We start from the raw sequence: 23,384 nt of genomic DNA on the forward strand, positions 1-23,384 counted from the left end.
TATCCGTAATATCCATTAGCTTATTGCTACATTATGTCCTCCACCTTGTTAGACATTGGAACTGCACGATGTGATCTTGCTTGAGAGTTTAATGCCCATTCTGTCTAGGGGTATCTTTGTACATATTTATTGATCCTGAAAAAAATTCAAAAAAATTGATATATTTCAAAAATCCAAAAAAATGATATATTGTAAAAATTCTAAAAATTGGAAAATGTCTTGAAAAAAATGATCATCTTAGTGACAACCTAGCAAAAGGCACTTTGATGTATCTTCAAAAAAATTATATATTCCAAAAATACAAAAATTTTTTTTATAAAAAGTCCTAAAAATAAAAATAAAAAAAAAAATTTAAAAAAAAATCCAAGTGGTGAAAACTTGGAAACGGGTGCTACTTGAGGCCTTTGCACCCCTATTTCTTAGCACATGTCCTCGACACTTAGCCTTTCTCCACCATGCCTTGTCCTTGTTACCTTGGTTTGGAATTGGTCTTTGTCTAGGGGGCATAACTATGTTAGCTTTGGTTTCTTAGATGTGTGAGTCTTTAGGACACCTCGCAAATGGTGTTTTTCAACACCCATTGACATTGAGTGTTTTTCAACACTTATTGGTTTGGTCTTACTCAGTATCATCATGTGATCTTACCTTCCTGCAAGCATTTGATCCTTGTCCTCAGAACTCAGTATCAGTTAACACACTTAAATTTTTAAACGCAACACTTAATGCTTGACTTATGTCATGATTTTTTTTTCTCTGTGTACTAACTGTTATTGACTTTTGTTGAGTGTCTTTGTCTGATAAGTCTCTCCATGATGCATCGCTAGAAGACTTGGGGCATGAGACATGTTTTTATTTATTTTTTCTTGTGGGTGTGGTCTTGAACTCTAGAGTGTCTTTTGTTGTCCCCTTGAAACACTTAGGAGATTTGAGACATCATCCTTGATTGTTTTTGCACAACCATTCTTATAGTCATCTTGGCATCTATGCCTTGATGCGAGCATAGTTTTTCTATATTAAATTGGGTAAGCTAACATCAAAGTCATCTTGACCTTTATGTCTTTGATGCTTATGTTAGAATCTTTCCACATTTCAATCCAATATAAATCGCATTCATATCTTCATAGTTGCATTTGTAACTAGTGATGATTGTGTGATTTTTTGATGTTCGTTAATAATGGCCCAATGATGAAAATAAGTTCTTTTACATTCTCTAATGAATGATGAACACAAAATCCTATGTTACAGTTGCTCTTTTGCAAGTACACCATTGCATTTCATGTAGCTTGCATTATTAGACTTCATATTAGTTTGCATTTTTAGGGTACATTATGAGTTTGAGAGGGTTCTCCTTTCATCTTTATTGTGGACATTTAATCAATTGTGGTCACATTTTGATCTTCATTTCCTTATTTTCTTTCATGATCTCAATCGAAATTTTTATCTTAAACAATTGATTGATTTTTGGAGCATTTTCTTTTCTTATTTCTATTTCTTTCCATATCTTTCAAACTTCTATCTTCCATTTTCTTTTTCCCCACTTCTTTTCTTCTAAATCACCTTTGGGGCATAATATTTCATGCTTGATGATCTACCTTGGTTCTATGATTCTTATATCTTTCATCTTACATCAAGAACCTTATCTTTTGTTCGATTTGATCAAATTTATCAATTTGTTGTTTCTCCTCTATCTCATTTTGATTTCGATCACGAGGGGGCAGTAATTATCAATTTCAATCCTTGATTCAGTTTTATCAATTTTATCCTCGACTTTTTCAAGTTAAAATTTATTTGTATTCTTTGTCCTGATGTGTTCCCGAGTCGACCACACATCTGGGTTGTTTTGTGATCCCAAATTGACCTCACACTTCAATTTCTTTCTTTGACTACACGTGTTCCTGAATCGATCACACATTAGTCAAAGAGGGGCAAATGTATGCACCCAAAAATGGTCGCCTAGACTATGGGCCCCCATTATTCAATTTATCAATTTATCAAATTTTTTGAATCAATGGTTTGTAATATTTTATTAAATCAATTCAAATCAATTTCCTTGATCAAATTCAATTTATTTCATTTCTAAGATTGATCATTTTATTCCAAGTCTTATTTAATTAAAAGAAAATCTTCTCTTTTAATTAAATAAAATAAAATCCCCATTTAATTAAAAGAAAACCTCTCTTTTAATTAAACAGTTCATCCACATTTAATTAATTAAGAGAAAAACCTCTCTTTTAATTTAATTAAATATCTTCTATTTAATTAAAAAGAACTTGCTCCCTTTTAATTAAATAAAAATCCCACTTAAATATCTCTTTTGATGAAAAAAAGAAATAAAATAAATTCTTTTTATTTAATTTCTCTACACTTAAAAATGTGATCTAAGTGGGATTTATCTTTCCACTTTCTTCTCAACCACTCCTCTTTTCTCATTGGTGGAATTTTGTCTCACATGGATCAAGCTCTATTATCCCATATTGGTTGTGAGAAGCCTCTCACCTCCATAATTTCCTTTATAAGGGAGAGCCCTCTCCTCATGTTAGACACCCATGATTATGCTATCGTTATGTTGCAGGTTTGAAGACCAATTTTTGAAGGAATTTGAATACAAAAGCTTTTTGTGGAGAACTTCTATTTTCTTGTCTTTTTCTCTCTTGCATCCATCATGGGCTTTTAGCTTAGATCTTGCATTTATAGATTAGATTTTGCCTTCATAGATTAGATCTTATTTTCATGCAAATTTGAAGATCATGGAGACTAGCATTCTTGCTTTTCCTCTTTGAATCTCTCATCTCATGGTGTAATTGCATGGGCACAAAAAAAGGTCAAACTGAGGGCCTCCATTGCAAACCCTTGCACTCTATGAGTAGAGAGCTATGGATCGATTTGTGAGGGCTCATTCTTGAGTTTTCTTACATGTAATGATTCATAGAAGTGTGACAACATTTGAGCACACAGTAACAACCTAACTTTAGAAGGTGTAATTGGTACACTTACTACTTTTGAAATGTCTGTTAGTAACTACATGGACATAGTTTTTCAAATTTTTAATTTGTGTTTTTGAACCACTTTGAACCTTACTTGATGTAAGATGAAAGATATAAGAATCATAGAACCAAGGTAGATCATCAAGCATGAAATATTATGCCCCAAAGGTGATTTAGAAGAAAAGAAGTGGGGAAAAAGAAAATGGAAGATATAAGTTTGAAAGATATGGAAAGAAATAGAAATAAGAAAAGAAAATGCTCCAAAAATCAATCAACTGTTTAAGATAGAAATTTTGATTGAGATCACGAAAGAAAATAAGGAAATGAAGATCAAAATGTGACCACAATTGATTAAATGTCCACAATAAAGATGAAAGGAGAACCCTCTCAAACTCATAATGTACCCTAAAAATGCAAACTAATATGAAGTCTAATAATGCAAGCTACATGAAATGCAATGGTGTACTTGCAAAAGAGCAACTGTAACATAGGATTTTGTGTTCATCATTCATTAGAGAATGTAAAAGAACTTATTTTCATCATTGGGCCATTATTAACGGACATCAAAAAATCACACAATCATCACTAGTTACAAATGCAACTATGAAGATATGAATTCGATTTATATTGGATTTAAATGTGGAAAGATTCTAACATAAGCATCAAAGACATAAAGGTCAAGACGACTTCGATGTTAGCTTACCCAATTTAATATAGAAAAACTATGCTCGCATCAAGGCATATATGCCAAGATGACTATAAGAATGGTTGTGCAAAAACAATTCAAAGTAGTTCAAAGTGGTTCAATGGTTCAAATGGCCCATCTTGCAGGTTCAGTTACAAGCAAAGTGCATACTCGGGGTTCAAAGTGCAGATTGGTTGACTCAGAAAAGTTTAGAATCCACTTTTAGTTCATCACTAGAATCCAATTTGAACTTTGAAGTTCCCTTCAAAAGTCCAAAAGTTCAATGCTCTAGGTGGTTCAACAGTTTCAGAGGTTTGTTCTACATTTCAAGCTCAAGATTCAATGTTTTCCCAAAGGGCGTCCATGATTAAAGTTCCAATTCAAATTGTTGAAGAGGGATCTTCTGGTTTGGAGTTTAATATGCATTTCTAGAAAACCTACATTCATTCTTCAGATTTAAAGGTGGCTGCAAATGTCCAAATGTAAATTTGGTATTTTGATGGCTTTAAAGTAGATGACTCTCACATGCCAACAATTGAAGAAGGAATGAGTAGTAGCAATAGATATGCAACTCATTTCAAGGAAAGTGTTAATATACATTGCATGTGATATGTTTCACAGGATGTTGACATGATATAAATTGGTTTGCAAGGAGGAATTCCTCATTTCATATAAAACTCCTCATTCTTTTCAAATCAACCCCTTAATCTACAAAGTGAGAAAGTATACCATGGATCAATGAGCATCAGTCTAATTAGTGATAAATGCTTTACACATGCACAGATGGAATCTAAATGGATCAATGTCATCAATTGGAAAAAGAGGAAACTTCAAAAAGATTACTGTTGGTAGTTTTTGAGCTTACATATAATACATCAAGACTCCAAGGTTTTGAATAGATTATTTAAATAAAATTCTGGCATCATCAAATTCATGGATGAGTGGGCATACTAATTCTGGGGTATTAGATTAGAGCTTCTTGTTGCAATACATTGATTAGTTCAAAATATAAGTATGAACTGATGGACACCATTCAGAGGAAAATATGGACATACATGCAAGAATACAACCTACAAGCACAAATTCTCTGATGATAGAAAAACAATCATATTTTTGGGGTCATATCTAACAATCCAACCTTTGGAATAGGCTGAATTTTGGATATGTATATCCAAACCTAGTTCTCCAAATCCTCTCCAAAGAATTTTTTTTAGATTAATTTTGGATCAAAAGTTATAGGTTTTTGAGTGCAACACTATCAGATCAGCAATGACAGTCACAAATGTAGATGATAGGAAAATAAGTCTTCTTGTAGGGGCTATATCTCTTAATCCAACTATTGGATCAAGATAAATGTTGGATATGTTTTAAAAAATCTAATTCGATAAAACCTCTCCAAGAAATTTTTCTTGATTATCTATGGATCAAAAGTTATAGTTATCTGAGTGATACACTATCAAAACTATCTATGATAGTTATAAAATGCTGACAATAGTTTACCAACAAAAAAATTGCCTCTTTTTCATAACACAATTTCAATTTTTCAATGGCCCATGGGTGGATATTATGGTATGGAAGATGAGTCTTAAGTTATTATTAATGCTAATGTTTTTAAAACATTAAGGAGAAGAAGTCAATAACTTGGTAGCTTTTAATACAAGCTGGGTATTGAAAGCATACAGAAATGCCCAAGTTGGAAATCATCACTTTGGGGGTTGTATTGGCTATGGCCACAATGAGGGAGATTAATTATGCAATGGCATGATCTATGGGGTGTTTGACATAGTGCAAACAATTCTCTAACAAATAATCTACAAAATTGGGAATTTGTTAATTAAGATCCAAAGAGTCATTTGATAGGTGTCAGTCAAGAGAAATGGACAATGCTTGAACATTGCAAACTTTTATATCTACCTTTGATATCTATCATGAGAGATGTGTTGTTGGTAAATAATAACATATGGAGGTTATTATTTGAGCCTAAATATGTTACATAAAGAAACATGGGCTACAAGGCACCTATCTTTTATAAAATTCATTTTCCTTTTCAAACTTTGAAGATGCCACTTGTCCATGCATATATCATAGGGGCCTCATATTTGAAAAGATATAAGATAATGTTTATAATGATACAAATACATGGAAAAGGGGAAATCATAAGGTTTTTTAAGATTTAGTTAGGGAAACTAAAAATTTTTCACAAGAAATGAGAAGATAATAAATAAGCTAGCAACAGAAAGAGTGAGGGGTTCCATCTTTTCTCTTCAAGACTACAGACTGTGGGCTATAGAAAGAGGAGATGTTTTCAAATTTATTCCATTTTTCTTGCACAGGTTATGGGAAGTAGAGTCAATGTTTTTTTCTCTTTTCTGAACTATGTGTTAGAAAATGGGAGAGTTTTGATTTGTTTATGTAATACAGAGAAGGAGCTTCAGCTTTCTTTAATGGTGACTATAATTGCAAATGTGTAGAAGGTCCTTGTATCTTTTATGCTTTAGGGAAGGGAGACTTGGAAGTTGATTGCATATCAAAACCTAGAGTTTGAGTGATCCTCTTTCCACTAATTGTGATTTTGTGTCACTTTAGTTTGCTCTAAATGTGCTTTTACTATCACTATTTCTTGTATACATTTTGATTGCAAGATATCTTCATAACTTTGTTTCTGCATTTTCTCAAGAAGATGGAAAATGTGTTTCTTAATTTTGTCCTTTATAATATGTTAGGGTAAATGGACTTTGTGTCATTTTTCATTTATTTTCTTACAGTCGTTTAGTTTTTCTGCATCTACTTTGTGTCTACAAGTAGATGTTTGTAATCCTTTTGTGCTTTCTAGTTAAAAGAATCCATATTTAATTCATTGTAAATCATATACGGGGAGCTGTACCCAGATAAATTCAGAGGGTGCTTACACTCTTCAATAGTGAAGTGACCCAACTATTAGTGCTGATTGGTCTTCTTACTTGGGCATTTAGAGCAATTTTGTATGTATTTCTTCGAAGGACAATTTGTTCACTAACAATCAAAGAGGTGGTAAATTCTATAAGAGGAGAAAATGTAAAGATTGATGATGAGACTATGATCCACAAGGTATTGAGAGCTCTACATCCTATTTATTCTATTAGACTTTCTGCACTCCAAGAATTGAGATCTAGTAACAACCTAACTTTAGAAGGTGTAATTGGTACACTTACTAGTTTTGAAATGTCAATTTTTGATAATTTCATTCCTACTTCTTTTGAATCTGATTTCAAATATCAATTGGTTATTAGTAAGAAAGGAAAAGGTAAGTGTGTGAATAGTGATAGTGATGCTTCTAATGATGAACTTGATGAGCTTGAAGCACTAATGGCTAGAAAAATTCCAAGAGGCAAAGAAAAATTCAAAGGTAAACTTCCTATAATATGTTTTTTCATGTAACAAAGTTGGTCATATTGCTTCAAGATATCTTAATAAAGAAGACAAGGATGAGAGAAGGGAAAGAAAGTACAAAGGAAGAAGAGATGACCAAGACAATAAGAGAAACAAGGAATACAAAGAAAAAGGTAAGAAATCTTGTTAGATTGCTGAAGAAGAAAATGATAATGATTCTAATAGTAATGATGACGAATTTTTCTATGTTGCTATGAAAGAAGATTATGATGAAGACAAGAAAACTACATTGATTTCATATGTGAGTAAAGGTGATAGGTGGATAATTGATAGTGTTTGTTTACATAACATGACTGGTGATAAAATCAAGTTTGGAACCATGGAACCATACAAAGGTAGTTGTTTAAGTTTGGTAAAGATGCACCATGTCTTGTGAAAGATAAAGGATCAATCCAACTTACTAATCAAATAAAGTTTGTCAATGTTTATTGGGTTGAAGAACTTAACTATAACTTGTTTAGTATTTCAGATTTGATCAAATTAGGATACAAAGTTGAATTCCATCATAAGAAGTCCAATATATTTGATGCTACGAGTGAACTGATTGGAAGTTTTGATTAGACAAGAGGTAAATTATTCTATCTAGATTTATCTAATGAGAAATATTTATTTGCACAAAATGAAGATATATGGTTATGGTATAAGAGGTTATGTCATGTGAATTTTGATAATTTGGTAAGAATTAGTAAGATGAAAAGAGTAAGAGGATTATGGAGATTGAAGAAACCTAGCAATGCTATGTGTAAACAATGTCAATTGGAAAAAATGACAAAGTCTAGTTTCAAGAGAAAAACCTATACATCTAATGATATTTTGGAATTGGTTCATACTAACCTTTGTGGACCTATTGGAGTACAAAGATATTGTGGAGACAAATATTTCATTCTGTTTGTTGATGACTATTTTGTTAGAAATAATAGTCCACCAAGATAATTGACAGGGGGGGGGGGGGGTGGTGTGTGAATTAGTTATCTAATTAAAATAATTATTAATCTTAATTAATATTAACCATCCAATAAAAGTAAACAACAACCATAAAAATATGCACATACACAATTACATTAGATTTGTTAACTAGGGATACCTTTGATCAAAGGGAAACCCCAGTGAGAATGATGCCTGCAAAGATATATTGATATATATACTCCTTGTTAGAGGATGGACCCTATTAGGAGTCTATAAACACATTTAGTACATAAGAGTCCCTATTAGGAGACTTCAAATCCCTATTAAGAGATTCTAACCCTATTTGGAGTTGTGCCAACCCTATTAGGAGTTGTTGAAGGTAGAATGACTCACTGTCCAAATAGTTTCTAGGGAAAGACCACTTAACTCATTGTCCTACTAATCTCTCAACTATTCCTTGTAGAATAATTGTTCATATTGTACTTTAACCTCTTTCCTCTACCCTATCAACCAAATCAATCACTGTCAAACCTTGTAGACTAGGTCACAAAACTTAGATCCAAATATCAAACCTTTGATCTTAGAATAAAACATTAGCAATGAAGTTCTCTCCAATTTTGCTCAACTCTGCTTATCCTCCCATATCAACTTACTTTTCTTCTATTCCAATCTTTGTGCTTCTTGTAGTTGTTCATACATTCATACATAACAAAGGGAAATGTCCTTACTTTATACTAAATCCATAAAATAGTTCCCTAAATTGACTATTACACCTTCTCAATTAATTATTAAAGGACCTCATTAAGAACACATTACACTTAGTGATAACATTAATATTTTTCCTTGTAACTTGAATAACTTTCTATAGGTGTGATATTATGACAAGAAAGATTAGCCACATCTTCTCCAACATGTCTCCTACATGCTTTTAACCTTGCTTCTTCAAATAATAAATCTTCTAAGAGATATAGAAAATTTACTAGAACATGGTTCTGTAAACTCTATCTAAGAACAGTCTTCACCAAAACTTTCATAACTTCTTCTAGACTTAATATCTTATGTTTCCAAGGTTAGCTACATATACTATACACTTAGCAGTATCTTTCTTTAAACCTAGTTAGTGAAAATGCTCAACTATCTATCTATACCAACTTGATCTTTACCACTATTCTTTTGTCAGATACCACAGAAAATTGCTATGTTGACACCAATGACAAACATAGTCATGAATGTAACATATCATCATGATAATGATCTCATCATGTTTCTACAATACTCCCCCATAGAAGTATCATTACCATTCATGCTTCGAACAATCTCCCCCTTTTTGCATTGATGGCAACATAGATGAAAAACATCTAGTTCCAATAATACCAACTGTAAAAGATTGTTATCCTTTCTTTTACAATCCTCTTCTTCAATCATTCTCCCCTATTGATATGACTTAATGTGCTCTATATTATTTTTAATATCTCTCTTCAAGGTACTGTATATCAAACTACTTTTCATGTTGCAATCTCTCCCACATTAACATCAATGTCAAAGGTTTCAACAACCATCTATCTCTGCAACAACTGTCTTTGACTTGCTCAAGTGTCCAAAGGCACTATTCAAAACAACATTTGTCAGGATTCCTTTATGACTCTATCCATCATAGATACTCCCCCATACATGAAGCATTAAAATTTAGTCCAGAAAAACAATAGTTCTCTATATCACTAAATTGATGCACTCTTGTATCATCTACACTGATGTAGGTAGGGGCATTACCCCTAGCATACCTCACAAATACTCAAAAGTCTCTTTTGGAAGAGGTTTAGTAAAATATCTACAATCTACTTTTTGGTGCTTACATCCTTTAATTTGATTTTCTTTTCTACAAATTTCTCTCTCAACATGTGATATTTGATAGGAATGTTGTTAGTCTTAGAATTTAATACTGGATTCTTATACATATTTATTGTGCTTGTGTTATCACAATGTATGACAATAGGTTCACTGAATTCTATCCTTATATCTTTCAACATATGCTTCATCCAGACAAATTAATTACAATTGTTTGCTGCTACAACATATTCTACCTCTACTATACTTTATGAGATACAGTTCTACTTCTTACTTAACCAAGAAACCAATCTTCCTCCAAGAAAGAGAGCTCCACCACTGGTTCTCTTTCTATCATTCATATGCCTACCCAGTCAACATCAATATGAGAATATAAAGTGAAATCATTAGATCTATCCTACCACAATTTGAACTCTAGTGTTCCCTTTAGATATCTAACTATCCTTTTAACTACTACATAATGTGCCTCTCTAGGATTAACTTGAAATATTGTAACAATTCCAATTGCATTTTCTATATCTAGCCTTGTGTGAGTCAGATATTGCAATCCTCAAATCATAGATCTATACTTCTTCTACTCATAAGTAGGTGTCTCATCCTTTGTAGATAACTTGTGTCCAATTACCATAGGTGTTCCAACTAGTTTACATATTTCCAAACCAAACTTTTTCAATAGATATTTCAAATACTTAGTCTAAGAAACAAAGATTCCTTCTTTATCTTGCACAATTTGTAATCCTAGGAACTATTTCATCTCTCCTATCATACTCATTTCAAATTCCTTCTTCATTTCTTTTGCAAACTTGTCACTTTCATCATCATTTCCTCCAAATATGATATCATCAACAAATATTATCAGAATTATCAATCTATCATCTCTTTCTTTCTAGTATAGATTACTGTTTGTCATACCTTTTCTAAATCCAAGTTTTGTCAAATTCTTTTCTAACCTTGCATACCAAGTTTTGGGCACTTGTTTTAAACTGTAAAATGCTTTCTTCAATCTACATACCATGTCCTTGTCATATATTAAAGGAAAACCTTTAGGCTCTTCTATGTATACCTCTTCTTCAAGTTCTCCATTTAGAAATACTAACTTGACATCCATTTGATACACTTTGAATTTCTTATTTGTTGCATAGGCTAAGAATAACCTTAATACTTCAATTCTTGCCACTGGAGCATAGGTTTTGTCATAGTCTATTACTTCTTGCTATGAGTAACCTTTTACATACTAATATTTCTTTGTTCCTTACAACTTCACCTTGTTCATTCATCTTGTTCTTGAATACCCATTTTGTTCCTATCGCATTCTTGTCTGCTAGTCTAGGGACTAAGTCCCATGTCTCCTTCTTCACTATTTGATCCAATTCGTCTTTCATAGCTTGCTTCCAATAGTCATCTTTACATGCCTCATATGCATTCTTTGGTTCAACTTGAGATATTAGATATCATTCTTCATTGATTCTTCTTCTTTTCAAAACACCTTTATCTTTGTCACCGATGATCTACTCCAGTGGATGATTCTTTGTCATATTCTTACCAGAAGTAGGAGTTGTTATCTCAACTCTTAGCTATGTTGTAGGTTTAAAACTTTGTTCTTTCCTTATATCTCCTTCATTTTGCAAATAATTATTAGTCTTAAATAATAATTCATCATTCTTTGGTTTAGTAACAACATTCTCATCATCAGAATTGTAGTCAACTATTATTTCTTGTATCTGTAGGACTAGAAAATGGGCTAATATCTAACATACTATGAGAAAATAAAAAACTCAATAAATGTACATTGATACCATCTAGTCTATAATGAAAGATAAATAAACAAAGAAAGAAACACAAAGTTAAAAACCCCCTCTTTCATTTGTAGCTCCCATGTCCTTCTTTCTTCTCCATATGATGTAGCTCCAATTGCTTATGCTACACACAATTAGGAAGAAAAGTCTATGATAATGATAATGATAATGATATGAGAGTACTAGAAGAAGTGATTTAAAACATAAAGAGACTAATAAGTTAGACCATAACTGAGAGGAAGAATGCTCAATTTATAATTAACACACAAGATGAGAACATTGGACTTGTCACTTTGGATATGTGTATTGGCAAGAGATTCCTTTGAGAATCCATGACACATATGACACAAGATGCCAAATATAGGATTTATAATGCTTGGAAGTCAAACATGGCTATAAATGGAAGAGGATCTATGATGTGTCATTTCACACCTCAAACCCACTTAAAGCCAAGAATCTATGACAATGGAAGCCAAATATAGACATGCGTAAGGAATAAGAATATATGAATTATGACAATTCTTATCCAAGTGTATATGGACAATCCATGATGTGTCATGCCCATGTGTCATGATGATGTTAAGATTATGTCAATAATATGTAGAATATTTGAATTAAAAATCCATATATCCACACAAATGGAAACTAGTAAAAATGGAAATTAATGGTGAAAAATATGGCTTAGGAAATTGTGAATATCCATGGTTTGCAAATGATGAATCAATTAATTAATAAAATTAATTAATTTAGAATGTTAGTTAGGAAGAATAAATAGTGAAATTACATAGATTAAATTATGTGTTATTTAATCCTATAGAGAGAATTAGTAGATGATTGGCCAATTTGATTAATAAATGTGACAATATCCTTTGATGAAAATGTGGATTGACTAAGATGATGACAAGTAGAAGAAAGCCATGGTCAAATTGAATGATTTATTAGAATTGATAACATTCCAAGGACACATGACATGAATTAAGGACATGTAACATTTAATTGATATCATAAATGCTATAGGATCGAGATTGATTGACATGGTTGATCATGATAGCATCGATGCACACTGTCAATGTTATTAAAATGGTTTGATGATGTCATGATCTGACACTAAGGGAATTGACAATGTTAATGATCAAATGACAATAATGACAGTTTGACCTAGCACTAAGAGCCATGATAGTACTAAGGTCAGATTGATATATTCGATAGATTGATAGGTTTTTGAGGCATTGAAAGCCACACCAATTCTAGGATTGGAAAAATGATGATTGATTTGGGATATCTAACATGTTTTGGGTTGATAATGGTTTATTCCAAGTGATTCTAGGTTGATTGATTTTGGGTGATTCCAAGTTGATTTGATAAAATTTTGATGATGTTGAAATGGTTGTGAAATGATCTGCAATTGATATGAAAGAGGATACGAATGATGACAGATATTATTGAGATATAATAAAATTGGCCAAAAGATCAAAATTAGTGAAATGAGGAAATGAGATGAGTTAGTATGAAAATGTTATTAAACCATAGATGCAAACCATTTTTGAGTGTCTACATTTTGCTCCTCTTTGATGTATTATGATTTAGAGCATTGTTTCAAAGAATCCCGATGAAAAAGCTAGAAAAGGATGCCCCAATAATGGTGGTATATATTGGTTCCGCTTGAGAAATTAACCAATATTGATATATGATAGGTCGATTTCGTTGACAACAAGAAGATAAAGCCATAGCAACTAACAGATCACAAATCAAAGCTCAAATGCAAAATTTATAGGCTCTAAAATGCAAAAAGGAATCATGACCAACATAGAAAGTGCCTCTTGCACATCCATCTATGCAGAAATAGACTATTAAAGGGCTTGGAGAGGGTTTGAAAGTCATTTTCACCCTTATATTTGGTAGAAAAGATTTAAGGAGCAAGCAGAATGGACAGGTTACATAGGGAGAAACACCATTATGAACGAGTGCATGCCTACCAATGATGGAAATATTTAGGACCTTTGGTGAGTACATCTAAGCTATCTTTCTGTACTTTATGCTTTTCTATGCTTTTAAGGCATTTAGGGGTCAGTCAGGGGTCAAACGGGGGTCAAACCAGGTCTCAGGGCTAGTTTAGGGCATCAAAATGCCCCAACTGTGCCCAAAATGCATCCAACTATGTAGTCGGCATGATTGGTATGCCCAAGTGCACACTAAGCACACTTAGCATGACCAAGTGTGCCATTGGCATAGTTGGGGCCCCCAACTATACCCTAGGATGCTCCGAGGCTTCGAACGAGGTTTGAATAAGCCCAGATTGACCTGAAACTTGGGGTATACTAGAAAGACCCTAGGATAATGTTAGAAAAGGGTTAAAACTAAGTCAAACATGGCTAAAGTGGTGAAACTTGGTAAAACTTAGGATAGATGTAGGTCAAACTTAGTCAAATGCTAATAGAGAGCAATGCAAAGGGCAAACAGAGTCAGAATGAATTGAAACTTGGACCACATGCTCAAAAAACTAAGAGGAGTTCCAATCATAGGTCAACTTATAAAAAAATTCTCAAAAAAAGTCAAACCTAGTCAAACCTAGCTCAGATGTAAGGAAAAGTTGATAGATGGATGGGCATAAGGTCAGAATGATGCAAATGAGCTTGAAATGACTCAAAACTTGGTAGACATGTTCAAAACCCTCAAAAGAGTTCAAAAAAAGGTCAACTTAGTCAAACATGCTAAAAAAGTCAAAATTATTCAAACCAAAATTAAAATTTGATCAAATATAGGTTAAAGTTAATAGAAATTCAAAAAAGGTTGACATAGGCTACATGGTTATGTAGGAGGATCTGCCCCTATTGCAAATGAGGGGACACATGCCTCAAAGCCTAATGCTATGTCATCAGATGACTGCTAGTGAGTGAGAGATCTTGGCATGGCATGGTTTGTATCATATTAGATTTATGCCATAGGTGAGAGGGAACAAAGCCCTACTGACATCAATCATAGAGAGATGGCATTTAGAGACTAGTTCTTTCCATCTGTCAACGAGGGAGATAACTATGAGCTTGGAGGATGTATGGTGTATCCTTAGGATTCTGATTCATGGAGAGTTAGCTATGTGCAACTTGGCTACTAGGTGAGTAGAATTATGACAATTGTTTGGATGTGGAGATGCAAAGCTAGGTATCTAAGATTATTAGATCTGATGGGATCTACTAGTGGCATGCCATGAGTGACTAATAGTTGTGATCTACTGGGTAATGGGTAGACTACTAATACCTAATAGGCATGGGCATGGGTTCCCTATCATATGGGGTTAGGTGTTAGAGAGGATGGTCATGGATGGGCTCATGTTTTCTTGGGGACTGTGCATGTTGGGGATGTTGTACTATTATCTATATCTGTTTGCATATAGAGGTAGACTAACATTTATTATTGGAGGTACACTACTATAGATTTGAGCATATGAGCACATTGTAGTATTCAAACCACTCATAGAGAGAGAGAGAGCTAGTGGAGGATATGCCTTATTCATACAATTATAGAGGTATATTGGCATGAGGACCACTAGGGTACACTCAATTTTTTAGGCATCAGTTGGATAATATTATGTAGTTTATCTACAGACCATATAGAAGTTGTCCAGGGTGGATGATGATGAGATCTACCTACCATACAATAGATAATAGTGTTATCTCATAGGGTACATAGTGATTGGTCACCTAGTGATAGAGATGTACCTACTAGAGTGGGTACACAGATAGTTTGGGGACATACAAGAGGTGTCGATAGGTCTAGGATTATTTGCACAATCCAAAGAAGAGGTCTAGGAGTGGAGAGCACCTATTAGGACATAGGTGGCTTATACACAGTTAGAGGAGTTCTAGCCAAGGGTATGGGGAGTAGGAGTGGATGTGGTGGATGTAGGCATGAAAGAAACATATGATAGATGGTTTGCACAGCATCATCCAAGGCCATTGATAAATCCAAAAATGTTAGTACCATGTGTGAGATCATAGCTAGAGAAGGGCGAGGAGGGGGATGGGGAGAAGGATGAGGGAGATGAGGAGGAGGGAGGAGACAAGGATGATGATGAGGAGGGAGGATATGAGGATGGTGATGGGGAGGAGGGGGAGGATAGAGAGGATGCTAAGGTGGGGATGATGATGTAGGAGATGATGATGATGATGATGTTGAGGTGGGCGATGATGATGCAAATGATGAGGGAGAGGATGAGGGAGATGATGATACAAAGGGAGGGGATAGTGAGGGTGGAGGTGGTGATGAGGGAGAGGATGCAGATGACTATGACAAGGGTGGGGATGATGACGATGAGGGAGGTTATGAGGATGAAATAGGTGTGGATGTGATAGTGATGGACATTGAGGGGTATCCAATGGATTATACAATGGGATGCGAGTACCTGTACAGGTAGGGCCTTGCTAATTAGAGCTTATGGAGGTGATTAGAAGGCTCCAGAGTCAGTTGGACTGAGTTGTAGCGGATAGGAATGTAGTGATAGTAGGGAAAGGTGTAGTGATAGTATAGAGGGATTAGGCTATGATAGAGAGGGATTAGGCTAAAAAAGAGAGGGATGTAGCAGTGCGTAGGTAAAGAGGGTAGTGCAGGAGTCACAAGAGTTTATTAGTGACATTAGAGATCCAAACATCCAAGAGATGGCTATGATGATAACCAAGGAACATATGGAGACATAATACTAGAGGAATAAATATGAGATGGTAATGCCACCAGGGTAGAGGGTAAAGAGCTTTCATGCATCAAGATCTCACTCACAGTGGAAATAAAGGACATAGAGTAGTGTAGGGGTGATGGGACTGATGAGGCCACCATAGATAGTAGTGGGATCATCCTTGAGGCCAGATAGAGGTTGTGAGGTGAGGGATATCATATGTTGACACAAACATGCTCATATATAGAGGGGCTTCTTTGTTTTGCTTTTGGTTTTCTATTATGCTCTTTTATGGTTCATGCCTACAGGTAGCTAGTATTGATGTAAACCATGGCCATATACTCCAATACTTTTGTGAGACATTTATGAGATGTACTTATGTTATGATAACTATATGAGATGGATTATGCATGTATTTTATATGCTTTATATGGATGCATTTATGCTTTTCTATGTGGATTTTTATATGATGACATCATGTGTTGATTTATCACATGTTATTCTTAGGAAATAACATCTTTATTGTTGCCACATGTTTTTCTCATGAATGAATGCCTAATGAAATGTAAATGATATGGAATGAATGCAAATAAAATGTAAAATGATGTGGAATGAATGCAAATGAAATGTGAAATAATATAAATTTCATGTTTATGCATATATGTATTATTTTGGATTTTCTAAACTTTTGACATATGCAAGAATGCAGGATAACAATGCTTTTGGTGTATCAGAGTATGAGACCAAGGAAATGGATGAAGGAGATGTAGAAGATAGAGGAGATGAGATGAGGAATAGTAAGAATGAGGTGAGGAATTTTTCTTTCACAAAGTGCACTATATGTTATTGGAGCTTTATTTTGATATGGTAGGCAAAATGCAACACATCATGGCATAAAGGGCCAAAGTACAAATGCAAACCTCTTGCATAAACAAGCATAAGCTAGAAAGAAAATGACCTTGTACTTCTTGAGGCATATAGACATGCGTTAGACTCTCAAAGGTACATTTTAATAGACAAAATAAAAGATGACAATGAACCATCTCGGTCACTCTCATAGATTAGTTTATATCATCGAGTGGCATACGAACATGATCAAAGAAAAACAAAGCAAAAATAAATCACTCACTAAACAATGTGAGCTAAAAAGTATTCTTGTCCAATATTACTTGCTTTTTAATGTTTTAGGTTTGTAAATAGTGTTTGATAAGGTGATCCTATGATAACTCTTGTTTATTGATTCAGTTGATCAGTGCATAGTGACATGTTGGGCTGATTGTTGGTTTACATTTCTTAGATAGTGTGCTTGTCATTGAAGTGTAGTACTTTGAGTGTCAGTCTGCAAAAGTGCAAGTGTTTAAGAAAAAAGGGGTGATTATCCATAGTGACTATTTACAAGGTCTATTACAAATTTTTGGTGGGTTTTGTGATTTTTATGGTTTTTTGAGGATATTTGATGTTTTTGTGTTACTCATTTCTTTAGGACATTTTATGATTTTTAGTGTTTACTTTAGGATGTTTTAGGATGTTTAGTGGTTTTTTCAAGACATTATATGATGTTTAATGATTTTTTTAGGACATTATATGATGTTTAATGATTTTTTCAAGACTTTAGATGATTTTTAAATTTTTTTTCAAGACTTTATATATTTTTAGTTAATTTTTTTAGGACATTTTAAGATTTTTATGAATTTTTGCAGGTCATTTTATGATTTTTATGTATTTGTTCAAGACATTTTATGATTTTAAGTGTTTTTTTTCAGGACCATATTTGAATTTTTAGGATTTTTTTCAGGATCGTAAAATCATATACAAGTGTTAGTTCCAATCCATTATGTGATGAGTCTGATGGATAAAGAGTGCTTAGGGATATGCCCCTAGTTCAAGTTCAAATTCATGCACTATGTGGGTAATGTGCCCCCAAATAAGACACAGACTATGTACAAAGGCCAAAGATGGAGTATGTGCAGACTGGTGATGCTTGGGTAAGATAACAATGGACATTAACCAATTCATGGGCCATGATAAGGGACTAAGGATGTCTTGTAATATGAAGAATATGATCAGGGAATGACAAAAGGGGTAAAAACTAGATGGAATCCTAATAGATGTAGCTGCAATAACTGATTACACATGGTGCTTGTTTGCCAGGTTTTCATCAAGACATCCATTTTTTGATGAATTTTTTCACTTTTTGTTTCTTTTTTCAAGACTTTTTGCTATATATATTTTTCATATTTTTTAGGACTTGTAGACAAAATCAAGTATAGTACTTGCAAAGATGCACACTATTGATGGACATAGGAAATGGTTCACCTTCTAGAGTCGCAAGCTAATATACTCCAGACCTAAATGCCATGCCACAATAACTACATAGGGTCCTTCTTGATTTGTTTCAAATTTTCCTAGTTTGTCTCTATGCTGCCGAGTCTTGTAGTTCATCTTCAGGACTAGATCACCAATCTCAAAATGATGACCTTAGACTTTCTTATTATAAATTTGTTTGAGTTAGTTTTGGTAAGCTTGCAAATGGGTCAAGGTCGCTCACCTATGCTCATCAAGCATCTTGAGTTCATGTAGTCTAGATATTCTATAGTGTTCATCATCAACCACATCTTGTAGGGATATTCTCAATGATGGAATTTCAACTTCAATGGGAAGTATTGCATCAGTTTCATAGACAAGAGAGTATGGTGTTGCACCTATAGGAGCATGTACACTCATTCTGTAGGCCCAAAGAGCTAGATTTAGTTGTAAATGCCAGCCTTGACCAAAATCATTGATAGTCTTTTGGAGAATCTTGACAATGGTCTTATTAGATGCTTTTGCTTGGCCATTGCCTTGTGGATGGTAAATATTAGAATATTCATGGTAGATATTGTATTTCTCACAAATCTTATCCACATCCTTATTTTAAAAGGAACTACCATGAGTAGTAATAATAGCTAAGGGAATTCTATATCGACATATGATATAGTTTAGAATAAACCTTGAAATTTACTTTCCAGTGGTGAAAGTTAGAGACAACCTCTACCCACTTGGTAAAATACTCTGTTGTTGTGATGATGAACTTATGGTCATCAAAGGAAGGAGGAGAAATAGCTCAAACAAGATCAAACGCCCACTGTAAGAAGGGCCATGGAGATATGAATGGTTGTAGTTCTTGTATTGGTGCATGGATTAGATTATTATGTATCTAGCACTTATGACATGTTTTGGAAAAATCATGACCATCTTGTTCCATGGCAGGCCAATAATAGCCTACTCTGACAAGTTTCTTGGTTAGATTTAGACCATTGAAATGACCTCTACATATACCTTTGTGAACCTTCTGTAAGGCATTTTTGGCTTCTTACAACTCAAGGCATTTGAGAAGGGTTTGGTCAAAGAATCTCTTGTAAAGGGTGTCACTGATGATGACATATCTAGTGGCTTGGTGGACAAAGGCTTGGTGTTCATTCTTGGATAAGTTAGGGGTAGGATTTGAACATGTAGATAATCATAAATGTCTTAATACTAGGGGGAATTGAAACCAAAAAGTTCACACATGAACTTAGATTGAGAGAGTTCAAATGCTAGGATCAAAGTTGCTCAACAAGGAACTCACAATGTTCCACATTTTAAGGCATATCAATCATAGAAGTGATGGTAATTATAGTGCCAGCTTGCTTGTTGTGTATTCTTGGTAGTTGATGAAAAGAGATAGTAACGAATATGGATTTAAGAAAGTCTACCATCTACTTATAAGGTATTAAATTATCATCTTTGGTTTCATAGTCATCACTGACTTGGTAGATGACTAAGTTGGAATCACTAAAAACTTGTAAATGTTGTATATTTTATTGGATATCTAGCTCCAGTCCTATGATCAATGCCTCATATTCTTCTATGCTTTTTGTACAATTAAATGCTATCTGGTATGACTTTGGGATGATGTCTCCTTGTCGAGTAAGAAACATAATGCTAGCTCCTAAACCATTTCTAGTTTGTGATCCACCAAAGTAAAGTTTCCATTCATTAGCTATGTCCATGTTGAATATGGATTCATCTGGAAAGTCTATCAATATGGGATGATCATCTCTCATAGGTGCTCCTACTAGCTAATCTGCTATCACTCACCACTTGATTGCTTTTCTATCTACATATTCAATGTCAAATTCACTAAGGATTATAATCCATTTGGCTAGGCATCCTATGAGAGCGACCTTTCTTAGGAGATACTTTAATTGGTCAATGAAATCGTGGAAGAACTTGTACAAAAAGATTGAAGATTTTCTCGAGGAAGAATACAAGGAAGAAGTAGCTATACCAATAGAAGAGAGGAGAAAAAGAAAAGAAGAAGAAGAAAAGAAAAGAGAAGAAGAGAAGAAAGATGAAGAAAAGAAAGATGAAGAGGAGGAAGAGGCACAAAAATAGGATACAATGGCAACAGTTGAGCAAGAGCAGCAACCAGATCAGAGTGTGCAAGACACACAATTGCCACCTCCTAGCCCTCCACAAGCATCCATCTCACCTGTAGATACAATAACAATTACTGACATTCTTGATACATCTGGTCAGAATATCAATCCATTAACTGCAGAAGATCTGAAAAGAATTCTTGACCAATCAACACAATAAGAAATATTATGTATAGATCCAATCTTGGTCAGTATATATGAGTTACAGAAACTAGTAGAAAGTATAGTTAAAGATAAGGTGAATACATAAGAACCACCTTCTATCACAACTACTAGTAGTCAATTTGAAATACCAACAAGTATAATTGATGCTGCAAGACAAAAGCAAAGTGCAGCTGTGGAACAAGGAAAAGAACAAACAGGACAGACTATTACATCTGATCCTACAACACAAATACAAAGTGCACTTCCATAGATAACAATAATTGATCATGGTAAACAGAAGGAGGAGGAAATAGTAAAAACCCCTAAAGAATAGCAGGCAATTCAAACATTAATAAATTTGCCTACCTCAAGAACTCCTTCACACTAGCCATTGCAGATTTCAGTACCATCATCCAGTACTACCAGAGTTGCAAGGGTACTTCACTATGGAGACCCTAAATTAGATGAAGAGATATTCACCAAGCTATGACTCAAAATCAATAACCATTGATCAAATCAATGAGGTGCAGGATGCACTAAATAGAAGGAAAAGACAAGAAATACTTAGGAAAGAGTATAAAAATAAGCAAACACTTTATGAAATCAAGGACATCTTTATGGATGCCTTCAGTTTGCAATCACCGGATGAGTCAAAGCATATCACAGAGCAACTAACAAATATTGTTGACCAGGTGACAAATGAAGACCTAGAAACCAATGCAAAACTTATGGAATGGTCAGAAAGAAAATTTCAAGGGAAAGTGAATGAGAAATTATCAAGACAAATCACACTTTCACAAGTAGAATTGGCAAAGCTTATTGATAAGGTGAAGAAGGTACTTGAGAATATATTCTCACAATACAAAAAGTTGTGTGATTTTTCATACTTCACACAAGAAACAAGCCAAAAGATACTGAGCTTGGAAAGAAATTTAAACATTTCAGGTATGCAACTACCAAGTGGTCCAGCTCAAAGTGAGAAGCATTTTGCTCAATCGCTTCACACTCACAAAGAAATAGCTATCTTAATAGTAGATGAGGCTAATATTAAGGCCAAAGTAATACAACTCCAGTCCTCCATAACCCCACATTTAGAGATACTCCATAAAGAGCAAGTATATGCTGAAAATGTACTCAAGAAAGATCCAAATCTTTCTACATTAGATGGACTTGTTCAACTTGCTGCCAAGACTGCTATCCAGCATAAGTCACCAAAAATTGCTTTGAACAATTGGGATGTAGCTCTCAGAATGATTATGGAGGTAAATAGCACATTTTTGGCTAAATATGGTCTTCACCCTTAAACATTCTTTGACATAAGCGTCAAAAAGGGGGAGATATAGATTGTAAGAAAAGGGGTAGATACAGTTAAGGGGAGAAATAGATTAATAAGGAGAGATACAGATATAAGATAAATTAATTCAAAGGAGGAGCATTGATATATAGATAAGGCACAATCAACTCAGGGGGAGTTACAAAATTTTTGAGGTATATATTGTAAGTCACAAATTTTGATCAAAGTTCTCAATATGTACATACCAATCAGATTAGTAAATGTACTTATAAGGTCAGTTAAGTGTTTTTTTCTCACTCATGTCAAAGGGGGAGATTGTTGACCTCATAATGGTTTTTGACACTTGAGTGCCAACACACTTAAACATATTCCACATTGGATGCCGAGTGATCTTCATGTGCCAAGTAGTTTTCAGATGCCAAGTGAAGATTAACTACCGAGTGAAGATCAGCTGCCGAGTGAAAATCAGATACTGAGTGAAGATTAGCTACTGAGTGTTAACAAGTTCTGAGTAACATAAAGTGTCGAGCTACTTAAGGTGCCAAGTAATACAATTTTGTTAAGGTGCCGAGCTATCTAGGAAACAACATGTGCCAAGTATTTGCAATACTTCAGGAGCCGAGTAACTCAGTATATCAGCATAAGAGTTTGTAATTGCACAAACTATGATGCAAACATTTTTTACAGCCACCATAAGGTAAATCTCGAAGGATTTAATGATGAGATCGAATCTTTCATCTTTCCTATGCAATTTGCATGCAACCATTAAGAAAATGTTAAAGGCATGCAACCAATCAGCAAAAGATAAGTATTGAGCGGAAAATGAAGATTGAATATGGATCGTAGATCCATACCTAACCCTAAATTTCAAATGTCTTTATAAGGAAGATGAAACTTCATTGTAAAGTGTAAGAGATGAGAGGTATGAGAAGACATACAAGGGTTCGCAAGGAATTCTATTTTCAGAAGTGAGGATTATCAGTTCATAAAAGGATCTAGATCAGAGAAAGCAGAACAAGTGCCTACAATCAGCAATCAAGGATTGTAATTAGTCAGGTTTATTGTACCTAATACTCTCTAGCAATTGTATTAGAATGAAAATCCTATGGTGATAGGTTAGCTTAACAACTATTTTGATAAATCCTTTAACTAGGTGATGAAATCCTTTAACAGGG

The sequence above is a fragment of the Cupressus sempervirens genome, chromosome 6 (genome assembly GCF_028749045.1).
Source record: "Cupressus sempervirens isolate cs-2001-9-10 chromosome 6, ASM2874904v1, whole genome shotgun sequence".
Taxonomy (NCBI): Eukaryota; Viridiplantae; Streptophyta; class Pinopsida; order Cupressales; family Cupressaceae; genus Cupressus; species Cupressus sempervirens.